Raw genomic sequence first — 23,705 nt, forward strand, 5'->3', positions numbered from 1 at the left:
CGCAAAATCCTCGTAGAGAATTATATTCTAAATTACATAACGTAGCTCATCCTGGAACTAGAGCACCACGACATTTAATAAAATCAGAATATTTTTGGCCATCTATGAATAAAACAACAAATGAATGGGTAAAGCTTTCCACAAGTTTTCAAAAAATCCAAAATATTTAGACACACCAAACCCCTATTGGTAAAATAGCCATTCCAAAAGGTAGATTTGAACATCTTCATACAGATATTTTTGGACCTTTGGCGATTTCAAATGGTTACAGTACATATTAATTATAATTGGTCGAAATACTCGCCTGGCCAGAAGCTTACACTCTTAAAGAAGCCACGGCCAAGTCAGTTGCTTCTGTTTTCTTTAAAGAGTACATACCCCGTTTTGGAGTAGCTCTGCAAATTACAAGTGATCAGGGCGTTCAGTTTACGTCCAATATATTTAAAGAGTTAGCAAAATAATTTGTAGGATGTCAATTGGTCACAACAACTGCATATAATCCTCGGGCTAATGGCATGACTGAACGTTTGCATACACAGTTGAAAGCTTCTATTTTAGCAAGGGGGACTTCTATAAAAATTAGTTTAATGGCAAAATTTACATTTACCTAGTTAAATAGTAGTACAGTCTGAATACAATTTTAATTTTAACGAGTTTCTTACAAAAATTAGGCTTCATTCTCAAGGTTTTCATTCGGGTATATCGCATCATAAAAATTTAAATACAATTTATGTACCAAAGGATTTGTGATCAAGTAAACACGTTTCTGTACGTGCTGATAACAATAAAGCAGGATGTAAGCCTCCATATGAAGGACCACACGAAGTCGTTGAAAAGCACCCAAAATATTTTAAAATACAAATACACAACACTTACAAAAATGTATCAATCGACAGAATTAAGCCAGCATTTATAGAGAATAATTTTAACAATATTCAAACGAAACCTAAAAAGAGAGGGTTACATTTTGTTTAATTCAAATAATTATAACGCTGAATTTTCAACATTTATTTTTAATAATAATAACTATTATTATATTATCATTCTTATTTCTTTTGAAGCGGGAGTACATGTAGTGTCTTCTTGAATTTAACATTGTTGAAATATATATAAAATAATTCAGGGATGTCAAGGAATCCAAGTCGGTTTTGCGTTTTATCGGAATTGCAAACCAATGTTGATTTAAATTGGTGTCATAAAACCGTATTGGTTTAGCTGTTTTCGAATGTAAATAAAACCGATGTTAGAATCAGATGTTTTGCAGTGTTATCGGTGCACCGGCAATTTTGATGTTAATTAATTGACATCAAAATGTCAGCACATGTAGCATTTATGTCATTGGAAGAAGAAAGTTGCAAGAAGGTCAAAAGGAAAATTTTGAGAGATCGCAGCAATCCATTTGAGTTGCCAGAGACAGCGTAATTAAATTTCTTAATGTGGGTTTCTAAATATTTATAGTGTATTTGCAGTTACATTGCATACTATCGCATAAACAAAGAGGCTTTCCGAATGGTATTGGACACCATTGAAGGACGCTTAACTTGCTCGAAAGTTCTGCCAACTAGCAGCTACGTTACGATTTTTAACTGAAGGATCCTATCAAATATCAGTTGGCAAGGATTCTAGCATGAGTGTAGGAAGAAACACGGTGTCAACGATTTTAGATGTTGTGCTTCGTGAAGCCCTTTGCAATATCTGTATGTTTCTCCATGAATTCAATCAAAATACTGTTTTGCATTGAATTTTTATGCTTTCCCCTATTAAGAGTGAAAATATATGTAAATTTACCTTTATTTACTTACATTTTTTAAAAATGATCAACTGCAAAAGAAAAAAAACATCTATGAAAAAATGAAATCCATTGAAATCCAACAGCATTTAACTGATTGGTTTGTTTCCGATAGCAAAACCAATATTATCGGATTCTGTGACACCTAAAACCGACACTAAATCCAATTCGAACATTAAACCGATAACATTGGATTTCATGACACCAAAGTAATTTTTTTGTCGGTTTTAATTCCGATTCCGACAACAATTGGATTCCATGACAGCCCTGATTATGTAGTTTTGTTTGTTAAATCAAATTGTGAAAAAAGAAAATTTTCACTAAAAAATTGTTATTCAAGAAGATAAGTTTTGTGTAATTCATTGGAGTGTAAAACTAATCTCATATACAGGGCTTCAGCACACTTAAACTATCCAGGGTTGCGTTATTCTAAATCCTTTTTTGATTTAAACTCCACCTTTCTTCTTCATCCAAATTAAGGGCCTCATTCTTTATTGCGAAACGAATGTTTGTTTCGCCTCGGAGACGAATCGTTCGCCCGTTTGCAATATGCATTAACCTGGGTCGATTTGTATGGACGAAAGTTACCCAGTTACCCGATATCGCGCCATCGATTTTTCGATAAGATTTGGGTTCAGGAAAAAAGTTCGGCTACGCATATCCAAACAAATAATTTTCGAGCCTGCGAAAAAAATGGCGAAAGGGTATATTTTTCGACCAAAACACTCCCCAAACCCCAAAAAATATTTTTTTTTCCAAAAAACTGCGCGATATCGGTTAATAAATAGACCCAGTCTAATATGCATAACGATAACAGCTTAGGACGAAAACAGCTGACCCTTACATGACGAGGACGTAAAAAGTGAACATTCTCTATAACTATAAGTCAATAAAATAAAGAATTAAAATGTCAAATTCAAACGAAAATAAATTAGTTATCGTTCGTTGAATTAAAAATGGATATAGCAGCTAAAAAGAGGTAATTTTATTATAACTAACTTTTTTTTTTTTAGTAACAAGAAAACCAGCGTGCAATTTGGAGTGCTAGTAAGCGAATTGGAAGTTAATTTGGACCTGCAAGAGGTGCTCCTCAATTGGGGGAAGACAAATCTAGCTGCTATTCAAAATAGAATGCGGTAGCCGACAAAACCAATGCTCTTGGCCCTCCAATAAGAAGCGTTTATTTGTTACTACTAGCAAGTTATTTGTAATAATTTTTGTTGTAAATCTGGTAGGACTTCAAGAGTAGGACAAAACGCAAGCCGATAATGCGCGAAACCTTAATGGTACAGGTGGTGGCCCGTTTTGCCACACACCACTCATGGAAACAGAGAGAACTATGGACAGGATCTTGTCATATCAAAGGCAACTGCACCGGCAGGACAAGTGTTTGGAGTATCTTTCTCGCAAGAGACAAGAATGGAAACAGCAACAGCAACAATAGCACCAGTCACTCCAACAATCACAGCAATAACAGACAGCCACCACGATCACATGTTCAGACACACCTAAAAATCCGACATCACCCTCCGCACAGAACATATCATCACATAACACAGACCTTAAAAATACAACAACATCAACACACAAAAATATTGTTCGAAGAAAGCATAGCGAAATATGCAAAGTAGCAGGCAGAAGCTGCAAAAATTCAAGTTCAGGAGGTGAAGAGAATTGCGGAAGCTGGAGCACCCAAGAGGATGCAATGAAGTCTATTGCTGCAAGTTTGCAAAGCTTCGTTGAAATATTGCAAAATAAACAAAGTTTACAAATAACACCCGTCTTTATTACTACTAGAGTTTGCACCGTGGTTGAAATTCAGTGGTCGCTAAGTATACCACCTGCAACAATAATTATCTTTCCTTTTTCTCAAATTAGGAATAAGCTGGATTATGGCCCATCTTTAAAAAGTTTTAAAAGGCAAATGGAAGAGGATAATAAAATAAAGAGGAGAAATAGAAAGAGTAGTGGGAGGAGCAAGAGGAAAAATAGTAGGAAGTGGAAGAGCAGGAGTAGGAAGAGGAGAAAAAGGAGCAGAATGTGGAGGAAAGATGACAGGGAAGGGAATGGAGGGGAAAAGGAGAAAGAGTAGGAAGTGGAAGAGTAGGACTACGACGAGGGAGAGCAGAAAGTGGAGGGGAAGAAAAGAAAAGTGTGGGAAGAGGAGGAATAGGAAGAGAAGGAAAAAGAAGAGGAGAAGGAAAAAGAGGGAGCTAAAGAGAAGGAGAAAGAGCAGGAAGAGGAAGACAAGAATAAGAGGAAAAGGAAGAGTGAAAAGAGGAGAAGGAAGAGATGGGAAGAGAGGAGTAGAAAAAGAGGAGGAAGAGTATGAAAAGGAAGAAAAGAAGGAGTGCAGAAGGAAGAAGAGGGGAAGGAAGAAAAGGAAGAAGAGTAGGACGAGCACGAGGGGGAAAAAAAACAAGGTAAGCGAAGAAAGGATAATTTTTCAAGAATATACAAACCAGTCTTCACAAAAAAAAAACATTTACTGCAAAATTTTCTGCGATTTGTAGCCGAATATTTGTAGCTAGTGATTTGATATCTTCCACAACTGCGTTGTTGCTGTTATCATCATCAATTAACGGTGGAAAAGATAACTGATGCTTTATCCTCACATGGGTTCCATCGACACATCCTATGACCCCGGGATACCGCATAATTTGGAAAAATGTTCCTTTATGCTACTCTCCTCATCCTCAGTTTTTTGGAAAACTATCAATTTCTTACAAAAATGCACTCCAAAAACTTTTAAACATTCCCCGATGACTCTTGCCTCTGTCGGTTGGCTCAGAGCCGAAAAATGTTCATTTCCTACCGACTTTTGCTAACATCTTGTGGCTAGAAATCTTAGAAATGTTGATAGTTCCAACTGCACTGGCAAGTGAATGTTACGGAACGAGGTTTGCATATGCATTTTCGCTTTGTCATATACATTAGGGTGGGTCGACTTAAATGGACGAAAGTTAACCGATATCGCGCCATCGATTTTCGATAGAATTTGGGCTCAGGAAAAAAAGTTCCACTACGCATACCCAAAAAAATAATTTTCGAGCCTGCGAAATTTAATTTTTTTGACTTTTTTCGACTTTGATTTTTAAGTTTTTTTTCATTACCTACTAAAAAAATTTTCATATGTATACCCGTCCGACCCAAAAATGTCCGCTAAAAACGTTGGCGATAACAGTTTTTTTTGAAAAAAACTTTTTATTATCGACAACGTTTTACAATCAAATGAATATTTTTAGTAGGTCATGAAAAACCTTAAAAATCCAAGTCGAAAGAAGTCAAAAAAATTAAATTCCGCAGGCTCGAAAACAATTTTCTTGGGTATGCGTAGTGGAACTTTTTTTATCGTATAGCTGCATACATTATCCCGAAAACAAATTATAATTTATAATAATTTTTTTTTTTTTTTGTAAATGTAAACAAACCCAAAATAAACAAATCAATTTTGTTTCCAGATTTATTTAATTGAGTGAAAAAAACATGAACAACTTTAAAAAACTTAAGTGATTTTAATAAGTTTCGCCTGAGCTATCGTTCGCAATACAGAACGATGCACAGTCGTAGGTCTTATATGGAGTTGGTGGCCAACGTGAAACTTTAGTCTCGGCTTTACAAATATGTGAAAATAATTTTTTCAATAAAATTGGTGCGGCTGATACCTTCATACCGACCCACAACCACCCACTTTCACCGCATTCATATAAAAAGTAAGTTGATGTGGGGGCAAAAGTGGTAAGATGTGTATATCGCGAATACTGTTTAACACGTTGACTGCCAAGGCCATTTTCAGAAAACTGGCCAAAAATGACATTTTGATTTTTTCACATTATATTACTAAAAACTCTATTTCTAGGTCATTGGTATCATCAAAAATCAAAAATGATGTTTTTTAAAGGAGAAAAAGGACCTACGAGTTATCTCGTAGTTGGCGTTTGGGAAAGAACTCGCTACGAATTATCTCGTAGTAGGTAGGTCCTTTTTTCCTAAAAAAAAACATCAGTTTTGCTTTCTATAGTATTTTGTTTCTTTCTTTTTAGATATATAAACATTCTCTAAAATTACTGTTATAATTATCAAGAACCCAATATGGATAGGAAAAGGTCACTGAATCAAAGTGAAATTGAGTACAACGCAAATCTATGTGATTCAGAAAATCATTTCAGCGATGGTAGTAACGACATTTATGAGCCTTCTGAGAATACAAGTGATAGTGAAGATTAAGTCATCTCCGAACCTGAAGACGTCTCCGAATCTGATAATAATGACGATGATTTTCAAGCAACAACGTCAAATGAGAATGATGATTTGTGGACAGAATTTCAACACAATCCTGAATTATTTCTTTTCGAAGAAAATGTTGGTGTGAAATTAGATACATCAAATTTTACAGTACAAACGCTGGTGGATTTATTTTTTTTCGGATGAGTTTCTTGCATTACTGGTAGAACAAACTAATTTATATGCTGCGCAAGAAATTGCAACATTGGAAAATGGGAATCAAAATGCTATAAAAAAATCTAAAAGGATATCAAATTGGCAAGACATAAGTGCTACAGAGATGAATGTTTTTATTGCACTTTTATTGCAAATGGGACCTTGTACTTTTCCAACAATAGAACAATACTGGAACACAAACAAGCTATATAATGTAAACTTTTGGCGCACACATATGAGCCGCAATCGATTGCAGTTGATACTTCGTTATTTTCATTTGGTTGATAACTCACAACCATCTACCGACAGATTATACAAGGTGAGACCAATCCTAAATCATTTCAACGATGTTATGCGTGAAAACTATGTACCAAGTAAAAATATTTGTATTGACGAATCCATGATGCTATGGCGGGGAAGATTGCTTTTCCGCCAATACATAAAAAATAAAAAACACAAATATGGTGTCAAGCTATATGAAATATGTGAGTTCGACGGTCTTGTAATAAAAATAAAAATTTACAGCGGAAAATCTGAGGAAACTACCCATAATGTAGGTCACACTGCTGACGTTGTTTTACATTTACTTGAGGACTATCTCGATAAAGGCTACGCGCTTTACATGGATAATTTTTATAATTCAGTTGGTCTTACAAAACTGTTATATACACGAAAAACTTATGTGTGTGGAACCCTACGAAGTAACAGAAAAGGAAACCCCAAAGATGTGGTAAATCGTAAACTAAAAAGAGGGTAGTGTTTTTGGCAGACAAATGGTCCTGTTACTGTATGCAAATAGAAAGACAAACGAGAAGTCCTTTCCATTTCAAACATGCACGCTATTGAAATGGTAGAGGTGCCCAATCACAATGGAAGAATTTCTATGAAACCGAAAATAATTTAGAGATTACAATAATGGAATGTCTGGCATTGACCGATCAGATCAAATGATTTCGTACTACTCATCTCTAAGAAAGACTATTAGATGGCACATATTATAGAGATATATATACAAAATGCTCACAGAATTTACCAAAAAGTAACTTCATCTAAAATAAAACTGATAAAGTTCAGAGAAGAATTCGTCTTGGCGTTGATTGGAGATTTTCAACCAGTTTAAAAAAAAAATAGATCTAAAGAGCTCCATTATTTAGAGTGTTTACCACCAACGGAAAAACACAGCGTCCGACAAAGCCATGTCGTGTATGTACCCAAGAAAAAAACGACGAGAAACGCGTTACTTCTGTCCAGCCTGTCCAGAGAAGCCAGCCCTTTATGAGGAAAATTGTTTTAAAAACTTCCACAAACAATAATATATTACTTGATATTAGAGAAAAATTGTAAGTTTACAAACGGCGATGGTTACTAGGACATGTTTCTGAATTTCACTTCTTCATCAGCTAGCTTTTCGGGAGCTGAGCGTTGAACTCGAGTCTCTAACATTCATATCAGTGCAAGCCTTTTAGCTGCTACGCCACATGAATGTTCCGTTGTTCGCTGTACAATTGGTCTCTAAGAGTTGACTTTTTTGTTTATATTCCTTTTGATCACCATGTAGGCACATACACTCTGTATGTAGTTTATTCTTAATGGTGTGATATGATTTTTAGGCGTGCTTTTGAAAGCTTAGTATAATTTGGCGTAGCAGCTAAAAGGCTTGCACTGATATGAATGTTGGAGACTCGAGTTCAACGCTCAGCTCCCGAAAAGCTAGCTGATGAAGAAGTGAAATTCAGAAACATGTCCTAGTAACCATCGCCGTTTGTAAACTTACAATTTTTCTCTAATATCAATTACAAAAACCATTGTATAAAGCAATATGAGCAAAGCTGGCTAATTAAATACAAATAATATATTACTTTATTTCTTGTATTTGAGTTAAACTTTCCATTATATTGAATGAATTTTTGCATTATATTGAATGAATTTTTCCATAAAAATTTTTTTTTTAATAAAAAAAGCTTACGGAAGCCAAACCCAAATTTTTTTCTTTTCCCAGAAGCCATTTATCGATACTAACACTATTATAATACGGTTTTACTCGTAGCTACACAAAAAGTGGTAGTTTTAGGTAGTACGAGATAATTCGTAGTTGGCTTCCAGTCAACGTGTTAAGAGGATTAAATAAAGAAATGAAAGTTATTAAAAGGTCTTGCACGCATAATAATAACAAAACAACAAACAAACACAAAAGTTTACATTTGCATATCGTCGACTTGATAAAATAATACATACATATAACATATGACAAAAATTTATCATGTTGACACTATCAGAAAACTGTCGCAAAATATAGTTAGTGGCAGAAAGTGGCAGCTGAGAATCTTAAAACTATGACTAATAATAAGATATAAGTCTCAACGTGAGGATCGGTGTGGAACCTAACAAAAACTTTAGCTGAAATTGAAATATTTGTGCAAACAAACACTAATAAAGGCACTGGTGAAATTTTTTAATAACAACAAGTAAATGTGTCTAACCGAACATTATATACTCAGCGTGAACTTTAATTGTACATTTCATTTCAGATAAACTACTTTTCTACATAACACGTGGCACCGCCCGTTAAAAAAAAATCTCTCCCCTTTTCCTCTTACAATAAAACTTGAAGTGAAATATCATTGATTCAAAACTATTTTTTTGCTAAGTTATAGCATATTATTTTCGTCCACGACCCTTTTAAAAATCTTTTATATAAAAGTGGGCGTGGTCCTTAACCGATTTCGTTCATTTTTCTACAAAGTATTCCTTATAGTAAAGGCAACCTCTCTGCCAAATTTTGTTACGATAGGTTTAACGATTTTTGATTTATGATTAATAATATTTGTAAAATTTATTGATTGATTGAATGACAAGTGGGCGGTGCCACGCCCATTTAAACTTTTTTTCAAATTTTTATCGGGAGTCTCAATATCAGTCCACACGTCAAATTTCAAAATTTTTGGTGTATTATTTACTAAATAATCAAGTTTTTGTGCTTTCAAAAATGTTATATTTATAAAAAGTGGGCGTGGTTATCATGCGATTTCGCTCATTTTCAATGCCAATCTATTGTGGGTCCAGATAATCGTGTACCAAATTTGGTGAAGATATCTCTATATTTACTCAAGTTATCGTGTTAACGGACAGACGGACGGACGCACGTACGGACATGGCTCAATCAAATTTTTTTTCGATACTAATGATTTTGATATATGGACGTCTATATCTATCTCAATTCCTTTATACCTGTACAACCAACCGATATTCAATCAAAGTTAATATACTTTGTGTGCAAAGCAAAGGTTTGTATACCGCAAACCTTTCAAGGGGTTTTCCACGCAATTTATAGCTTCTCCAACCCAATTTTCAACCTCACCTACCCGTGGCGAATCCTGTTTCTTTAACAGCCGAGGCTCTGGCGACCACAAGTTCCTCATGAACTTAGTGGGAGGGCGGTATGGCCTAGAAGGTACCATACGGTCATAATAAATCGTTTCCGAGATGGTCGGGCTAGTACCTTAGCGGCGCGTTACTGGAATGTACCGGATCTATATCCAGCAAAGGACCATCAACATCGATATCACTCCCCAAAACCTTCGGGGAGTGTCCTTATGGCTAGAACAGCAAAAACCTGATCGTATAGACAATGCATCAGACAGTTTGTGCACAAACACAAGCGGGCGAAATAGCGCGTCTTCTATTACTAATGAGGAATTTTCTTCAACCGGACTTTGGCCACCTTTGTCATCCCCGAAAAATGGAAAATGGCGAGTGTAGTACCGCTACTTAAGCCTGGTAAACCAGCTAACGACTGCAGTCCAATACAGTCGAAGCCATTCTACTCCCTTACTTCAACGCAAAGCTGCGTCGTGCCAATCATCAGCAAAGGTCTCGGAAACGATATAGCACTACCACCACGCCAGACGCAGGAAAGTAAACGTGGCTTACTTAGATTTATCAAAAGCTTTTAATACAGTCAATCAGGGCACGTTGCTGTAGGACGCCCGATGACTGGACGACAATGGCTACAGGTCCCGGCCCAACCATTGATAAATTATGTAATAACATAATTCCCTTATATTTACAGTTGCCTCGCCTTGCGAAACCTGACATTGTCACCGACGAAATCATCGGCGACCTTATTATTTATTCAACAGTTTAGTGATTCCAACGTTAGCAGAAGATTGCAAATAAGGGGAATTGCAGTAAATTCGTTACAATTGGTGTCAGAAGAGGAATTGTTGAATAAATTCCGAAGATAGGGAATACAACTTGGACATGGCAAAGTTGAGTGAATTGACGATCCAGCAACTGAAGTAGGAGTTGGAAGTCCGTGGATTGGCTACTTTTGGCAATAAATCCCAGCTACAAACACGACTAAGTGTAGCTATGGTATTTGAAGGAATCAATGCTGAGGAGTATGTTTCTCATTTTGATAGCGACAAAACAACAACAAAAAGGGAAGAAAAAAACGAAACACCGCAGACAGTGACGATCACAATATCTGCACAAACATCGACAATGGCATCTCAGCTGGAGTCACAGGAGGCACGTATTTCAGAAATGGCGTCGCAAATTTCATCTCAATTGGAAGAACAGAAGACATATATGTCATCTCAACTGGAAGCGCAAGAGGCACGTATATCTGGAATGTGGACACAAATTTCGGAACATGTATCATAGCAGCTCTTTGCGAAACTGGAAGAGCACGATGCAAAAATTTTACAACTCGAGGACAAAATTTATGCCGAGATAGCAGCGTTGAAAGGTCTTATGCAACAGTTACAACTAAATCGCCCAGCTGTTCCAGCGAGAAAATCGAAGGTAAAAACTCCATCCTTTGACGGTTCTGTTCCTTCCCAGGTATTCAAGCTTCAGTTTGAGAAGACGTCAGCAGTGAACAACTGGAATGCTGAAGATAAAGTTGCTGCACTGTTCGTGGCATTGAAAGGGCATGCAGCTGAAATCTTACAGACAATTCCAGAGTACGAACGGAACAACTATGAAACATTGATGAGCACTCTAGAGAGACGTTACGGAAGCGAGCATAGGAAACAGATATATCAAATTGAGTTGCAAAATCGCTACCAAAAAGTGAATGACACTATGCAGGAGTTTGCGTCGGATGTCGAAAGACTGGCCCATCTAGCAAATGCGGACGCACCCGTAGAATACACCGAGAGGGTAAAAATCCAGAGCTTCATAAATGGCATACGAGATATGGAAGTGAAACGTGCTACATATGCGAATCCAAAACTAACATTTGCTGAAACGGAACGGTCGCATGCACTAACTCAGGAAACAGCCTCACATTTCAGTAAGCCAGCGTACAAAGCTCATCGCATGGAAGTGGAAAGACCAGACTGGGTTGACACAATTTTGGAAGCACTGAAGGGGTTACAACAGAAAAATGCCGGAGTTATGAAGTGTTTCAAGTGCGGTAACCCAAGTCACATTGCACGTCATTGCAGCACCGGTCCTGGTAGTTCCAACTTGGGTGGCCGTAAACGCAAAGCGGGAGGAGATGAGCCACAGCGTGCCAGATGTAAAAATCGAGAGCTAGCTCCAGCTGTTGAATATCCTGTGATATCTGTCTCGCAAAATGGAAGAAAATCGAGTAGTCTTAACGTCAGAGGAAATGTGGATGGCAAAGAACGTGTACTGACTGTCGATACGGGCGCATCTCATTCTTTGATCCGATCTGATTTGGTCAACAGGAGAGTAAAGCCATTACCTGGAGCAAGATTGCGTACGATTACTGGCGAGTGTAACCAAGTCCAGCGAGAAGTGGTATGTGAAGTGTTAATTGGGGAGGTCATGGTTCTAAACAAATTCGTAGTAGCGGAGATTATTGATGAAGTCATATTGGGAGTGGACTTCTTAGTTGACCATGACATCAGGATCGACATGCAGAGAAGGATTGTGCGTTATAAGAACCAGGATATACCACTTAACTTCAGTTTGGCGAAAGGGTTCAGTAGAAATTGAATACTAGTGAAGAAGACTCGACAAAGACCACGAAAGTCAAAGGCAAAGGTTGATGGATCGAATGGGCCAAATAAAGCGAAATCAAAAGTGCCTGCGAGAGAAACACTGCCATTGACAAAACCAAATGGACACACAAAAACGAAGGAACGAATTTCCCAGAAAGAATGCGAGGGTAGTTTCCAGCCGGGCGCACTACTGTTGTGAAACGTGAGAACGGTACTGATTATGCGAAGCCAATCTGTCAAGCGCAAGCTCTACGAAGTATTTCATTGGCCAAACAACAGAGTGTGAGGGAACGGCCCAGGGTAATAAGTAGTAAGATGAAACACAGGTACGACAAGAAAAATAATTCGGAAGGTTTCCGGGAGGGAGATTTGGTACTGCTATACAACCCTCACCGGCGGAAAGGTGTTCCAGCCAAATTTCGGTGCAGTTGGGAAGGCCCGTATAAAGTTGTGAAGAAGATCAGTGATACCATGTACCGCATCCCAAGCTCGTCGGTTCTATGTACCGGAGCGACTCGGGATTTTTCCCGACCAAGGACTGCCATTTCAGTGTAAATTAATTTAATTTCTTGGGTGTGACGTTTGATCAGGATCTACATTTTGGTGAGCACGCAGCCGCAATTGTTCCGAAAATCCCTTGATGGCAGTACTTGGGGAAAAGACAAAGAAACACTCATTACCACATAAAAAGTAATTGGCCAGCCGTTTGCATGCTACGCGTTTCCTATATGGTCGCCAAGCCTAAAAACTACCCACTGGAAGAAGCTACAGGCCTGCCAAAATACTGCGCTCGGAACCGCCACGGACTGCCTTCTTATGTCCCCAGAACAACATCTACATAATGAAGCGAGAATACTCCCCATCAGGGAGAGAAATGAGATGCTAACCAAACAGTTCCTGTTGAATACCCAGAAACCTGGTAATCCCAACAGACATCTGATTGATGAGCCAGCACCGCCTAGGGACTTAAGGAGTCATCTCCGTAAGCACTTTGAGGAAATACGGCACCTGAGAACTCAGCCGTATGAAGCAAAAAAACACAAGCAGGCCCTTGGTGAACTCCACAAACTGGCGTCGGACCTTTATGCCGGGAATTGCCCGGTGAATCCAGTACTCAAACAACAGTACCCAAAACTTGCGGAAGAGGAACGGATACTCCCCAGGGAAACGCGAGTCACTCTGGCTCATCTTCGTTCTGGATACTGTAACAGGTTAAACTCTTACATATCCAGAATCAACCCCGACATACAAAATGTATGCCCCGCTTGCAATGTGTCCCCATATGACACCAACCATCTCTTTAATTGTAATGTGGAACCAACGCCTCTAACACCCCTTTCATTATGGTCCACTCCTGTCGAAACAGCAAGTTTCCTTGGACTCCCGTTAGAGGATATTGATGACAATTTGTGATCGGTCGCAGCTATTAGGTGGGGCGAAATATTGCTACAACAACAACAACAACAACCATGTACCGCATCCAAACCATTGGGAAACCACGAAATAGAAGAGTGGTACATTTGGAGATGCTAACAGCGTTTAGATCGAGAGATTTGTCTGATCGGGACGATGAGACTTAGGTGGAGGGCAGTGTCACGAATATTAGCAACACTAAGGGATACTATCATCTATAAGCCGATGCTAAGCAGTGACTTGTATGCACATCAATAGATCAATCATGATGTCTACACATATGTACGTACGCGCAACGGAGAAGAGACGCACAAACACATGCAAATACCTTATCTGAGATGCTTCCAAAAGTATGCACTTATAATTGTGGACGTGTCGCTCACAAATACACGCGCATATGAGAAGCTATACACGTGTATCTGTAGTTATAATTATATACCACTAACTAGTAAGTTCTGGAAATGGAAGCGCCTAGAAATATGTAAACGAGGAAACCGCACAGTATAAAAGCAGCAACAGTAGAGGCGAGACAGTCAGTTGGACTTAAGATGCTCTCTGGCGAGCAATAGTAGTGTTATTGTGAAGAACTTTAATAAAGGCCATTTTGCATTATTGAATAGTGGAGTTATTTATTCAACAGTTTAGTGATTCGAACGTTAGCAGAAGATTGCAAATAAGGGGAATTGCAGTAAATTCGTTACAATATGAATAATAATGCAACGACGCGAGGATGCTCAGGCCGGGAATAGGAAACACATGATTTTGTTCAGACTCTGCACGGCAACTGCAAAGCAATTGAAACCTTCCCGAGATGCTTTTCATGACAGAAGTGCTCTCTGAGTGTTTGCTAGGGTGCCTTTTTTGTTAAGCAAAGTTACTGTTTGGTTCTAGAAATGCATTTAGCACTTCCTACATCTGCTATCATTGCCCAAGCCTAATTTGAACTGAAAACTGCATCCTATCAGTCAAAATACCCGTCATGAGTCTACAGTCCTCTCGTTGAAATGATATGAGTAACTTGCTTAGTCTAAGTTTGTGTAGATCACATGATATTCGACATTTTACGGCCCTTTGATAGATCATGTGCAACTCTCGCTTTTTTAATCTCGCCCAATCTAATTGGAGCAAGCTTCGAGGGATGTTCCCTTTTAAGCTAGTTCATCCGCTTTTTCATTCCCATCTACTGTCATATGCCACCTCTATTGCGGCTGTAAGAGCCTCCCAGCAGTTGTTAACGCTATGTTCTTTGCTACCAGGTCTACAGGTGGAATGTGCAGAATGGTATACAGTGCAGCCGTTGGGCCTGTTTTCGGGGCTCTCGCAATGCTAAGCATTGATAGCCTGAATATCCCCACTAAGTTTTTGAGGTATGTTCTTTTTTGTGTGGCTGTCCACCCACCAAACAAGGACTCAACAGTAAAGGGTAGGGTTTACACGAGAGCGATAGACCCCAGCATTCTTTTACATGCATGTTCTTCACTGTTTCCCCCATGTTGAGCTTCCACGACAACTCACTGTCTAGGATGATTCCTAGATATTTTGTGCAAGGTTTCTCCTGTAGGTTCACCCCTCCTAACTTGGGTCTGGTCCAATTTGCGACCTTGTTCCTCTTAGTAAACAAGACCATATTCGTCTTCTCACCTGGGCTGTCAACCCGACATGAGATGTTCCTCTTAGTAAACAAGACCATATTCGTCTTCTCGCCTTGGCTGTCAACCCGACATTAGATGCTCAGGTATAAATATACCGAAGCGCCCGATAATTCAAAGAGCTAATAGTTGGAAGGTACTTTCCACTTATGACATTTTCAACGTCATCTGCGTAGGCCGTAAGTTTTACGGGTCTCTCGTCGAACCGCCTGACCCTGTGGCGTGCCCCTGTCGAATGGCCTCATACAATCCCCGTTGTGAAGTAATCTTCCTGCAATTTAACATACATCTGCTCCATCTGATAATGGCTAGATGTACTTTAACGTAGTTAAGACCATCCATAATCGCTCATTTAAAAACATTGTTCAAATCCCCGGCAATGTCTAAGAAGATTTCAGTGCAGTGTCTACCGACTTGCCTTTGGTGTACGCACGTTGTATTGTGGATACCAGTTTTTCATAAACGTTGGACTTTATGTACAAATTTATCAGCTTCCCAAAGGTTTTGAGCGGAAATGATGTTAAGCTAATGGGCTTGTATTCTTTGGGATACTTTTGACCGATATTCCCCGCCTTTGGTAGGAAAGCTAGACGGGCAGTTCTCCAAGTGTGCGGTACATGAGTCAGTCTATGCACCCATCGAATATTATTTTAAGCCATTCCACGACCGCTCTACTTAAAACTTTTAGCAAGGCCGGGAATAAACCATCTGGCCACGACAATTTAAACTTAGAGAACGTCCTCACCGCCCATTCGATCTTGGTAACGGCCACCAAGCTCAGCACTACCCGCTCCGTTTTCGAAGTGTGAGTGTTGTCTGATGGCTCTTCTGAATTATCTCCCGAAGGGGAATGTGAGTCCCCGTTTCCTTTCTTTATTAGTGCCGGGACTATGTTACCCTTGCTAGGACTTTTTTCAACCGCGCTCTTTCGCTGGAGAACATTATGACCGCACAGACATTTTTCCATGAGACTCTCTTCGCCCAGGAAATTTCACGCTTGTAGATCCTCACTAGATTCTTATACTCGTCCCGGCATTCTTCGCTTTCCGCGGTCTTTGCCAGCTTAAACATTTATTTTGCCTGCCTTCTAACAAGACTCAGCTCATTGCTCCTCCATGGCGGTTTTGCTTTTGCTCTGAATCTTCTAAGAGGGCAAGCTCTGTTATAGGCATTATACTCATTTGAGATAACGGGCATTCCATACTAAAATCAATTGCCTTTCAACGAATAGGCCTGCGAATAAATAAAAATTATGTTTAGGTACCTATAAATAAAAAAAAATAAATGCGAAATGTTGTTCACCATCGTTGACTATTCAATAGCGTGGCAGAAAACAACTTCCGGCGTTAGCAGAGATAAATAAGAAACATGTGCATGCACAGTTGTATAAACATATATTTATGTGTACATACATACATTCGTACATACATATGACCATAGAAGCAATCCATAAATTTATGTACCTATACTATGTATGTAGATACATTATTACTGATTCTGCAAGTGCCTGAAGCTCAATGTTGTAGTTGTGTTTTTGAATTTATTTAGATATTTATAATCATCTATGGACGTATGTGTGTGCGTTGTTCTTATAAAAAGTACCTATGTACATACATACGTACTTTGTCATAATTCGCAATTTTATTAGACATGCACTAAATTTTGTGTGCAAATATAAATACATATGTACATACATATGCGTGTAGGCATATGTAGATGTACATAGGCATATACAAATATAGTGACATCAGTCGGTAACAAAGAAACTTAGTGCAAAGAGGAATTAAAAAGCATGTAAACGTTAATGTGTCGTCAATCATTCTGATGTTTATGTTAAAAGAGCCAAACGTAAGCATATTGTATGTAGTCAACATATCATAAAAGCCAAAAATACATACAGAATTACTTCTTTAAAGCCGGCACTAAACAGCGAGATCAACGCAAACGTAAACAGACTCAAAAGCAGCGACGTTCACGTCAAAGCCGATTATAACTTTGAAGTGAGCAACGCAAAGATGGCTCAAAATATCGTATCACTCACTCAGCAGCCAACAACAATATCTGTAACAAAGTCGTATGCAATTGGCACTAGAATGGAGTAGCAATAGGCAAAACTAAAAGAAAAACTACGTAGCAAATCATCGTCAGTGTAGCGTCGACTGCGTTATTTTTTTAAAGTAGCAGTGACGTCTACTACATCAAAATACGCCACGCTCTCTTGCTTCCGTTGTTTACCTACTCGTTTGATCATACATGTGCTCGTTATTTTTGTATTTGGCACAACCACAATGCCTCCACTTCGAGGCCATATTGAATTTTAGTTTATTGAAATTTTCATCACATTTATAAATGCTTTTTACATACCTTTTCGTCCTTGTTTTTGATGAATTCTGAAAGTAAACGAATGAAAAAGAGGTAAAATTAGCTATTGATTGTAAAAATTGTATGTTTAACTGATTATTTGAATCAGACAAAATTAAGTAAAGTACACTATAAAAACTTTGGGAAAGTGATATTTTGCTTTGGAAATTTGTGTATGAAATTCTTGTAATGTATGTACGTTGCTGTGGTTAATTTTAGCAACTACACTTTGTATAAGAGCGTAGCAAATAATTAACGTTTTTATATACATACTTACATATGTGTATACATATGTTTATTAGTAAGAAACGTGTTTCTGGCAATTGCTTTTGGTATACGTTTTATATTTCGTCGTTGTTGCCGTACCGTCGTGGGCTGTTATTCTGGCTGCCGTTTTTCGCTTATTTTTGGTGCTTGACTTTTTATTGCGCCTTTGGTCGTTTGCTCCCGCTTACGTTGTTGCTTTCCACTAACCGTTCGTTTGACTTCGTGTTTAGATTGTTGCGGCGTCACTGCTAACTTTAACGTTGACCTCGTGATTTGTTAATCACTGTTGAGCAGTGAAATGCCCACTCGATGATGACGAAGATAGGCCACGTCGTAAACACAATAAAAGCAAACACATATTCATATACTTATGTATGTATATATATACGCATATTAGAATGCAAATTAATTAGACTTTTGGATGCGCAAAACTTGGCAGATTATTTTTACTAGTGTAAATTCATATTTATGGGAGCTTCCACCAAATCAGACCCCTCTGAGCTACAAAACAAATTCTATCTTAAAAAAAATAAATGTAAGGTGCGATAACCTCCGAAGAGATCAAAGGCCGAGCTTCTCTTCCAATTTGCGTCAAGCTCCTCTTGATTTTCCCTACAAATTGGATGGACGGGACCTACATGTTTTATGCCGACTCCGAACGGCATCTGCAAGGCAGGTGAGTTTTCACTGAGAGCTTTTCATGGCAGAAATACACCCGGAGCGCTTGCCAAACACTGCCGAGGGGCGACCCCGCTTAGAAAAATTTTCTTCTAATTGAAAAACCTTATTTATAAAATTTTGATGTTGCTTTGCTCGGGGTGTGAACCCAGGGCATACGGTGTGGTAGGCGGAGCACGCTACCACCACACCACGGTGGCCAACAAATTCTATCTTGCACTATCCAATAACGTTTATACATATACATATGTACATATGTATGTACGTTTACGTCGACTTTATTTATGTACTTAATTGGTGCTTAATCGTTTAAACGGTTATGGCCGCCCAACAGGCGCTTCTTCTTTATCCTCTTCAATCCCGCTCAAAAACTACACAGGAAAAATTGTTTTTTATGACTTGTTTTTAATAATTGGGGTCTAGATAACTTAAGTAAACATTTTTTTTTTCTTTTTGGGAAAACAGTAGTATTTTTATGTCCACATATGTGGACAGCGGTTAATGGTACATGAAAAACAATCGATTTTTTTTTGCATATTTAATTTTTAATTTTATTGAATATATTTAAAGAGAAAGGTAATCTATATGTTTTTATTTCAAAAAAGATAAATCTACATATACACTCATGGCCAAAATATTAGGTGTACACAGCTTTGGTTCGCGGTTTGGTTTGAATGAAAACAAATTTTGTATGGTAATATTAATAACTTTAGTTACTTGTACTAAATAGATGAAAATTATTATAATTCATCAATTTCTGTATCATAATAACTGCAACATAATAAAAAAATTTCGTTGGTCAAAATAATAGGTGTATGAAACTTTTCTTAAAAATCTGTTATTTTAATCACCGGTATCTCCTCCATGTTTTGTATAACTTAGCCTTTTCTATTGGTCACGACTGTCAGCTTAACATTTCGCAAAACGTTCTTGTACTCCACGGTACACAAACAGAAGAGACAAGTTTATGCCACTGTACATCTGCATTGGTGCGGTCCCATTGTAGGAAAAAAAATGCGAAATATTTTATTTAGCATCGAAGTGAAGATTAATTTGTGCGGAAAGGACTCCAAAAGTACTGTACATGGCGCGACGGGCAAAGCTTTTTCTTCTTGATGCACCAAAAGGACAATTAGGCATGGAGAAGGAAACATAATTTTCCAGAGGCTTCTCTTCTTAAGGTTTGGGTTCCATATTTTGGATAAAGGCGCAATAATCACTGAGGAGTACAGGGATATTTTGCGAAATGTTAAGCTGTCATATGCGGAGGAAAACACCCCACTCAGATTGAGTTATCACCAAGATAACGGTATAAAACAGAGCCGGCCACACAAATACTAAAACAATTGCATAAGTGTGTGTAAAAATTGAGTAACAACTCCCCACAGTGTGCCAAAAGAAAATGTGGACTGTGAAGTCCGAAATTAAAAACGACTCTGGTTATTTGATTTCAAGCTAATCCTAACTATATTTACTTATATTCATATAACCAAGAACGTGGAGGTCGAGCTAGCCAGATAAATTTTTTTTATAAAAGAAGGTATGGTGTTTCTTCAATGCAAAATTTACTTAAAAAAATCACTTTTTCATTAAGAAAGAACTACAAAACAAAGTAAATGTAAAGATAGAAATATATATTTTCAAAACATAAAGTTATTCAACAAAAAAAATGTATAAAAATTAATAAAACTAAGTAGAACGTATAAAAAGTTACTTATGTTAAATTGTCAATATTAATATGTATGTCCAAAGGAACTTAATAATACTAACTAAAACGTATTAAATGTCACTTTAACATTGCAGCATATTGTTTTTATCAGGCATGCTTAACGAACGAAACGATATCATTTTATTTAATTTACGTTAATTTGACGTTCTTAACGTTAATAAACGAAACGAAATGACTTCGTTTCGTTTATTAGCGTTGATTATCGTAACGAAATGATATCGTTTCGTTCGTTAAGTATGCCTGGTTTTTATTATGTGCCCAAAAAGTACCATGGACTTTTCCTTTTGCATCCACTGTTAATTTTAGTGGATGACAAGCGAAAGTAAACGATCGTGATCGCACATCGTTAGTGTCTGTGTGAAAATACGAACTCAAATTGCACAATGTGCAACTTTTGGCCGGCTCTGGTATAAAACATACTCTTCGGTTGCTTTTAGGCCTGGGACTATCCGCATATTCGAATATCCGGATATCCATACGGATATCCGTTGGCTCGGATAAAATCCGGAAGGCATGGATATCCGGTTAATATTCGTTTATGAAACTATTCGGATATCCGGATTTATGAAGATCCGGTTAATAACCGTATTTTTGGATATCCAGTGAAAGCAACAAGTTGATGTACCATATATGTTTATTTAACATTAATAACAATAAATTCGTGGGGCATTTAAATCAATTAGCAGTGAATACAAAAAATCTCGTATTGAGAAATATGTAATATGATGTTAAACTATTTTTTTCTTGTTCTGGTGTAAGCAATAGCGGATCGTGAGCTTGGCTGTGGGGGGAGAAATAGTATCAAAATGTTTCATAAATTTCGTTTTGTTTTTATAAAAGCGGTATTCATGTATAAATTGCCGTGCATCGTGAAATGCCAAAATTAAGTATTAGACATTTGAATATTTATTTTCTTTGGATATTTAATTTTGTTCTGTAAAGTATTTGAAAATAAAATTTCTCGACCTTTGGGGGGGGGGGGTGTCCCCTATTTCCCCCCGTAGATCCGCGCCTGGGTGTAAGAAAATAAGTGCCGATATCATTTCCCGACTCAAACAATTTCGTGTGGGACGAACTACATTTCCAGCACTTGAAAATACCCTTTCAGAAGCTGTTGAAGTGGCAAATACCGCAAGAAATCTTTTGGCGATTTTCGTCAGATTGGGATATATTTTTCCATGGTCTTGCCACCAATTGCTGGCACTGAGATTGTGGTTTATTTGTTTTTCGAATAAATAGCGCTGAAACTCGCCTTCCCCCCTTGTGTTACTGTCATTACCATTTAGGAGTATATCCATGGCCGTGAGATCACTGTTTTCCGAAGCTTTTTTTTGGGCATTCATATCGGCAGTACCCATTTTATTGCACATTTTTTACACATGATTTTTTATTTTTTTACAAAAAGCATCGGTCTCAACGTGCTTCAACTGTTTGAACCTCGCATCAAGACAACTCGCCATATGTGCAATACTGATATTTTCCAGAGATGGGTCTTCAATGTCTTCAAAAGAAAAACGCCTTCTCAAGTCTGCAGCTACTTTTTCTTTGAATGTTTTTGCCATCCTTGTATCAGTGTTTTTAATGATGGGTTTCACTTTAAAAATTGTAATCTCGCTGTCACTGCTAAGCACATTTGTCGCAATTTCGAAAGGGGTGAGTAAATCTATTAAAACATCAACTGCATCCCAGTCACTGTCCGAAATTGCGATATTTTGGCCGGCCTTGTTGAAAATCGAATGATCAGAATTACTGCAACAATAGAAGATCTAAGCTCTTTAACTCTTTCCAACGTAAAAATAACTGAATTCCGTCTAGTTGGACAACTTTGGAATAGTTTTTTAACTACCTTTTCAGTTTGTGTTAAATGTTTCTCGAGAGCATATGTACGTTTACACGAACGACTGAAACTCATCACCAGTTTTGATGACTCCACAACATAGCGGTAGTTTCATTCCTAAATTAACACACAATTGAAGTGTATGTGCAATGCATGGATGACTGGTTGTCAGGGCTGGTAGTCCTTCCAGCGGATTGGGGACCGCCCTCTTCCTCTGCTTCCATAGGCGGGTTCCGATGGAAACACATTTTTAGTCGGAGCGTCATCTGTCATTCGCATAACTTGGCCTAGCCAGCGCAGCCACTGCGTTTTAATTCTCTGGACTATGTTGATGTCTGCATAAGGCTCGTACAGCTCATCGTTAAATCTTCTTCGGTACTCGCCATCGGCAACGCGTAGAGGTCCATTAATATTTGAAGACTGTTCTCTCGAACACTCCCAGAGCCGCTTCATCTGATGTTGTCATGGTCCATGCTTCTGCACCATATAGTAGGACGGGTACGATAAGTGACTTGTTGAGTATGATTTTCGTTTGCCGAGAGAGGACTTGACTTTTCAATTGCCTACCTAGTCCAAAGTAGCATTTATGGGCAAGAGTGATTCTTCGCTGGATTTCAGAGCTGATGTTGTTGTTATTGTTGATGCTGGTTCCCAAATAAACGAAGTCTTTTACTATTTCGAAATTATGGCTGCCAACAGTAGCGTGGTTGCCAAGGCGCATATGCCCTGACTCTTTGCTCGATAACAGCAGGTACTTCGTTGTGTCATCATTCACTATCAAACCCATCTTTACAGTTTCTTTTTCCAGTCTGGAGTAATGTCATCAGCATATGCCAGTAATTGCACGCTTTTATAGAATATTGTTCCAGAGCGGTTAAGTTCCGCAGCCAGATAAAGCATAAAATGAAATGTGCAAAAGTTTTAGTTCTCGTGTTAGTAAACTTTTCCCTTTTTCCTGCTACGTTCGCGGCACCAATTCTTTTAAAGTTTAGATATTTACTGTGAGCCGTACGTCCCTTCAAAGATCTATAGGTTTGTTTCGAATTATAAAAAAAGTAAGTTTTTTCAAATTATCTTGGTATCAACTTTGAGCACAATATCCAAATGCAAATGTGTTTTTTTTATTATAATTGAGTAGGTCTAAAGAGCAAACTCTTGTAATAACGAAAACGGTGACGTTATAACTGATGTCCAGAGAGTACTTAGGTTATGGAGAGAACGCTTCTCTGCTCTCCTAAATGGAGACAGCGATTTATAGCACAGGAATGACGAACCCGATCCCGTAATCGATGATAATGGAATATTTGTCCTCCCACCCGATTATGACAAAGTCAGAAAGCAATAATCAGATTGAAAAACAACAAGTGCACCGGCGCTGGCGGATTGCCTGCGGAGCTATTCGAATACGGCGGCGAGGAGTTGGTAAGGCGCATGCAACAGCTTCTTCTCAAAATATGGTCGGACGAGTGCTGTTCGACGATTGTAATCTAAGTGTTCTTTGCCCAGTCCCCAAGAAAGGGGATACTGCAAATTGCGCCAACTATCGCGGAATGAGCCTTCTTAATAC

General features: G+C 38.2%; 1 protein-coding gene across 2 annotated transcripts in view; it reads right to left on the bottom strand.

Annotated features, from left to right (window-relative positions):
* Positions 1-23,705, bottom strand: part of east (enhanced adult sensory threshold) — a 334,547-nt gene that overhangs the window by 137,838 nt on the left and 173,004 nt on the right. Inside the window, exons 1-2 of one of the 2 annotated variants that reach the window (XM_067781719.1) lie at positions 17,905-17,921; positions 17,631-17,656 (exon numbers count right to left, since the gene is read on the bottom strand). The gene's annotated coding sequence lies outside the window, so the exon portion shown is untranslated. Of the gene's footprint in view, positions 1-17,630; positions 17,657-17,904; positions 17,922-23,705 lie in introns of those variants that run through there. The other variant, XM_067781718.1, reaches the window with a different exon arrangement.

The sequence above is a fragment of the Eurosta solidaginis genome, chromosome 4, assembly GCF_040869045.1.
Source record: "Eurosta solidaginis isolate ZX-2024a chromosome 4, ASM4086904v1, whole genome shotgun sequence".
NCBI classification, from domain to species: Eukaryota; Metazoa; Arthropoda; class Insecta; order Diptera; family Tephritidae; genus Eurosta; species Eurosta solidaginis.